This window comes from Bufo bufo, chromosome 5 (assembly GCF_905171765.1).
Source record: "Bufo bufo chromosome 5, aBufBuf1.1, whole genome shotgun sequence".
NCBI classification, from domain to species: domain Eukaryota; kingdom Metazoa; phylum Chordata; class Amphibia; order Anura; family Bufonidae; genus Bufo; species Bufo bufo.
In genome coordinates this window covers 158712099-158718098 of record NC_053393.1, presented here as the reverse complement: position 1 = coordinate 158718098, position 6000 = coordinate 158712099, and the positions used below count along the sequence as shown (strand labels likewise).

General features: G+C 43.8%; 1 protein-coding gene across 2 annotated transcripts in view; it reads left to right on the top strand.

Annotated features, from left to right (window-relative positions):
- Positions 1–506: 506 nt before the first annotated feature.
- Positions 507–6000, top strand: part of RBBP8 (RB binding protein 8, endonuclease) — a 79947-nt gene continuing 74453 nt past the window's right edge. For both annotated transcript variants that reach the window (XM_040431911.1, XM_040431910.1), the window contains exon 1: positions 507–665. The gene's annotated coding sequence lies outside the window, so the exon portion shown is untranslated. The remainder of the gene's footprint in view (positions 666–6000) is intronic.

Genomic DNA, 6000 nt, shown 5'->3' with positions numbered 1-6000 from the left:
CAGAATCAGACATGATATTAGCAGTTGGTAATCAAGGAGCCCAAATACTGTTCTTGCACAAGGGTCCTATTGTCTTCTGCCTCTGGACCTTAACTAGATAATAAGATCTTTTTGCTTGTAATCATTTTTAATATAGCCCTATTTCCATCTGCGCCACCACATACATATGTAAAATGAATCTGTAGGATCTTTCTGTACTTGACACGGATGCTTGCCACTCCCACAGGAGTCTTCTAAATTATTTAGCTGGAGGCTACAACATTTTCTTTCCATTTGTTAGGAGTTGACGAGGGAATGAATCATTCACAGAAGTGGATGGAGCTTAGTGGTGCTGAGCCACAGCATGTTGCCCTAGCCTTTGATGCAGACTGGTTGGACTTGTTTCTGGATGACTGAGGAACCGGTTTGACTAGCTTCTCATGCCAGCAAATTCTGGTATCATTCCATGTTACACAGAATGTAAAAACCTGCCCAGCGAGTTGAATGAAAGGCATATTAGGATATCCTTTGCACATTGTATATATTCGAGGTATATCTTCGCACACATTCACACCAGCAGTAGTTGCCCCAGGATGGTCCGGGCTACATCCCACATAGAGTACCTTAGCTAAGAGTGAAGAACACCACTGATACTGATCATTCATTCAACATACTAAAAGAAGCAGGTAGGTGTATGGTTTTCTGTCTCCTTTCTTTCTTTTTTTTAAGTCACATTTTTGCATTTTTCCACTGTCAATGAATGCAGACTAGTAGAGAGCAATTACGGATGTAGATTACTAGATGTAATCCTGGGACTGAGGTTTAATGCTGTGATCTTCATGGTATTCTTATGTTGCCTTTTGAAATGACAGTTACTACAAATCATAGTTGACATGCAATATGTGATGACCTTCCGCACTTACAGTAAATTGTGTTTTATGAGGACTGACGGACGATGCAGCACAACTAGCTAGAACAGCAAATAAGACAGGTCCGCAGCTGGGTAACCTATTAACCCCAGGACTCTTGTATTATGCCTGACATGAACTACATAGAACGGAATGAAGACAGGTTTTATCATGCTTGTGTGTCCTGGAACACTCTTCAGAATATGCCTATCATGTTTCTAAGTAGTAGATTGTATAGATTTCTCGATGGTCAACTTTTGATTACTCTATAAGCTGCTGTGTGACAATGAAATCAGGCAAAGTAGAGATCTCTTATAGAAGAAGCATGTACAATACATAGTAGTGAAGACAGATCTCAAATATTGTACTGAAGTATAAATAAATGGATACACAAAAATCTTACCTTTATTACACAATCTTATGAAATGTAGTCAATAGTCCTACATCTCAGCTTTAGTTAATTTTTAATGTATATCATTTGAATATTTAAAGTCAGCCCACCCTTTGCAAGTAATTTTGCTACGGTTTTATATTTTTACCATGAAAAAAATATTACAAAATGCTAAACGTAATGAACGACAGACTAAGGGCTCATGCACACGACAGTATTTTGCGTTCCGTATACGGACCGCATTTTGATTCCGTATACGGTCTGTATTCGGAACCACTCATTTCAATGGGTCCGCAAAAGATGCGGACAGCACTCTGTGTGCTGTCCGCATCCGTTGCTCCGTTCCGTGACCCCACAAAAATTATGAGACATGTCCTATTCTTGTCCGTTTTGCGGACAAGAATAGGCATCTCTATAATGGGCCTCCTGTTCCGTTCCGCAAATTGCGGAAGGCATCTGCAATTTGCGGACCGCAAAAAACGGCACGTTCGTGTGCATGAGCCCTAAGTATATGGTACAAAAGACCAAAATGCATGTTAATGAACAAGTACTGCTTTTATGTTATCTCAAAGAACTAAATGAGATCACAATGTAATTGTACAGGTTACTCATGATGTCTTAGGCTCCATTCACACATCCACACTTTGGGTCTGGATCCGTTCCTCAATTATGTGGAACGGGTGCGGACCCATTCATTTTCAATGGGGACGGAAAAGATGTGGACAGCACCCCAAAAACATAGAACATGTCCTATTCTTGTTCGCAGCTGCAGCTGCATTTCCTTTGGGGTGCCGGCTGAGGATCCGCAATTTGCAGATCGGCAAAACACTGCGGACGTGTGAATGGACCCTTAAGCAGAATTTCTTTAAAAATGCTGAAAATCTTACTTAAAGTTGTACAAAGCGTGTTTCAATGTGCAGCAGATGGGAAAATGCATTCTACACACAAGTAAAAAAATTTAAATGATTTAAGCCTCATTCACAATTCTGTGTCCGTGCTTAAATCCGTGAAAAAGTGGTTAGTGATACCTCCGTGAAGATGTCCATAATGGATCCGTGTTCTGTCCGTGTGTCATCCGTGTTTCACTGACACTGAACAGCTGAAAATTTATTTTCAAAGCATCTCTTCCTAACGATCCGTGAAACACGGATGGCATCCGTGGTTTTCACGGACCCATAGACTATAATGGCCCGTGATGGATCCGTGAACACTGCCAAAATAAAGAATGCATCCGTGCTGAAAAAAAAATGACCCACGGACCGTGCTTAAACACGGATATGTCAATACACACATTAAAATGAATGGGGATGTATGCAGTCCGCGGAGAACACGTACAGCACAGTGACATGTGAATGAGGCTTTACACTGCATTCAGTGCATTTAATGGTATAATCAAAACGTATCTGTACCAGTTTCCACATATTGTCAGGGATGGTTGGAGGATTCGGTCACTAATTCATGTCTTTCCAGTATCTCTAGTGGGTGTACAGTCTTCAGATTATAGAAGTCATATATTCAAAGAAAAGTGTTGACACTGGCAAAAAATAACTGAAATATTAGCATTTCAAAACGTAGGGACACATTTATCATTGGAATTTGCCACTTTTTTGTGTGTGGAAGTCGCAAACTGCACATTTGTGACTATGTCAATGGCAATTGCGCAAACATTTTGCGTAAATGCAATTTCTCCTATGGCCTCGCCACTTTTCCAAAAAGGGAGCGTGGTGAGGATGGGGAGGCAGTGGCACCATGTTTATCATCCTCTACGCCAGCCCCAGTTCAGGCACACAGACTGGGACGGCCAGTTGCTGTGCCTAATTTATGAAGGGGCATGCGCTTCGTCATAAATCAGGCGCAGCCTCCAGCAGTGTGTCTGGCTATCATAGCCCGGTGTACGCTATGATAAATCTGCCCAATAGCATGCAACTGTATGCATGTGTTTCATCTTAGGTTGACATCTAAGTGTAGCATCTTTATATAATTTGCAAAATGGGTTAATAATAGTTGCAACATTGCAGTTTTTTTATTCGCATTTCCTTTAAGGCCCCTTGCAGACGAGCGAGTGTCTCGATGCGGACTCACAGCGAGGCATCCGGTCCGAACTTACAGCACTGCCGGGGTCCCATAGCATTATATTGATTTATGATGCTGTGTAACCCTTACAGTTCTGGAATGTATTAGATGACTCTGACTTAATGCTGTCACTATTATCCAATACATTTCAGAACTGTAAGGGTTACATAGCATCATAAATCAAAGGGGCCTAAGAGAAAAGGAAAATGTCAGCTCTTGGTAAAATATATAAAAACATATTCCAACAAAGCAAGCAGGAAGAGCAAAAGTTCACAGAGTTGCTTGGGCCCGCCCTCGGTGCACTTAAATGCTCATTTGCATATGGATTAAATGTACTTTCTCTATAGTGACACAATGGATCGCGAAGTGAAAGGTATCTTTACATTCAGCTGAGCTAGTCCTACAAGGTAGTGTGCCTGGTTTCACAGTGATTTTCCTGGAGACAGACTGCCTTTAAAGGGGTTGTCTCACCTCAAATATTGGTGGCATATCATTATGATATGCCTTCAATGTCAGATTGGACCCCCCCCATAGGTGGGACCTGCACCTATGTCTAGAACAGAGCGCCCAAAATGAAGGAAGGCACACTGCGCATGTGCGTCCATCCTTCATTCATTTCTATGGGAGTGCCGAAAATAGCCGTTTATTTTCGGAAGTCCCAAGAAATGAATGGAGAGCGCACTGCGCAAGGGCGGCCACTGCTCTATTCACTTCTGTGGAACTGCCGGAAATAGCCGAGCCCATGCTCAGCGCTTCACATTTGGCGCTGCGTTCTAGAGATATCTATCTGACATTGGTGGCATATACTAGCGACAAATACGATAAATTCATACTTCGTGAAAGATTTATGTTAGCCTGTTGTACTGAGGGTCCATACACCAGTCCGTAGTGCACCCGGCTGGCACCCCAATAGAAATGCCTATTCTTGTCCGCGGTCTGGAAATGTGGATGCGGAGAGCACATAGTGTGCTCTCCGCATCCATTCCGTCCCCATACAGAATGAATGGGTCCGCACCCGTTCCGCAAAATTGCGGAACGGATGTGGACCCATTTGCGGACGTGTGAATGGAGCCTAAGTGTTCTACAGCTCAAGGATCTACTGTTTTCTGCATTTACAGTCTTTAGAACGTCTGTCTAGTAACTGCATATTTGGTTGTGACCTGCTGTGACCATGGATAGGAGAGGTGCCATTTGCATAGGTTAACTATTAACCTAAATTACCAGAAGTTGCTCTTGACTATCACATGCAGCGCAGGATGTTTAAAGGACATTTTACAAAGCATTTCACCTTAATAAGTATTAATACACATATTCTGTACCATTTAATATCTGGTATGACGGGGTACATCAATGTATCACTGCCCCCCACCGTCATCCATGCAGAGGGGACTCAGGATATTGGCTGCCTCTGAGAATGAGACTGTGCGCAGGCGCGATGCGATCCCGGCCAGTGAGGGTGCCGGGCGCATGCGCTGAAGATGGCCGGGGACACTAGTAGCCGCCCAGCGAAGTGAATATTGATGAGCTGGGCGGCGCTTCAAACAGCAGTTGTGGCGAGGCTGGCTGGGCGCAAGCTGAGGTGAAACACCGCCCCTTGGGCAGATTGAACCCGATTCCAGCAGGTTATAAAACTTCACATTACTGTAGTTATAAGGTGGACAGGGGGGATACTTACATGATTCTTATACACTTTATAAGACCTGTACGGTCATATATATACCTTAATATGCTTTTTGGCCCTGTCAGTGTCCCTTTAATGTGATACATTATACATATATAGATACAGTATAAAAGATTTGCCCTCTAACTGATAGGATAAAGGAAATGCTGCACCAGTTTGATAAATCTCCGTTTGAGTATCCTGAGGATAGGTCATCAATATTAAAAGCCTAGAGAACCCCTTTAAACCAGTCAGTGCTCCTGGAGTGAAATCTATGCCAGCCCCTGGCAGGAGTAGTTTTCATTCCCCTTTTACGCCTCTTTCCAGGAGTAAATGTTAGTAAATTTGGTGGGGCAGAAGTCCTGGCCCGGACCCCTTCACTCCCAGGTAGGGAGAATGGCGTAAAAACCTCTGTGCAAAAAGATATTGTTGTCGAGGAGTTGAAAAAAATTGCAAAAGGGTTTCTGGCACACTGTCATAACTATGTCGATAAATGACCCTGAATATGTCAGATCTATTGGCTGCTGCGTTTGGACAGGGTTTTCTCCATATGCAGCCACTGCAATGTTAGCACACTAACTAAGGGTCCATTCACACATCCGTAATGTATTGCGGATCCGCAATACACCCGGCCGGCACCCCCATAGAACTATCTATTCATGTCTGCAATTGCGGACAAGAATAGGACATGCTCTATTTTTTTCCGGAGCTGCGGACCGGAAGATCGGGGGCGCGCTCCCGAAATGCGGATGCGGACAGCACACTGTGTGCTGTCCGCATCCATTCCAGCCCCATTGAGAATGAATGGGTCCGCACCCGTTCCACAATTTGCGGAACGGATGCGGACCCATTCTGCGGACATGTGAATGGACCTTAACTATACTCATTGGCTGGCTGCTATATTAGGGCTAGTTCACACAACTGTAAGCCGTCTGTGCCCGTATTGCGGACCGCAAAAGGCACTGGCTGCTTGAATTCCGTATCACGGA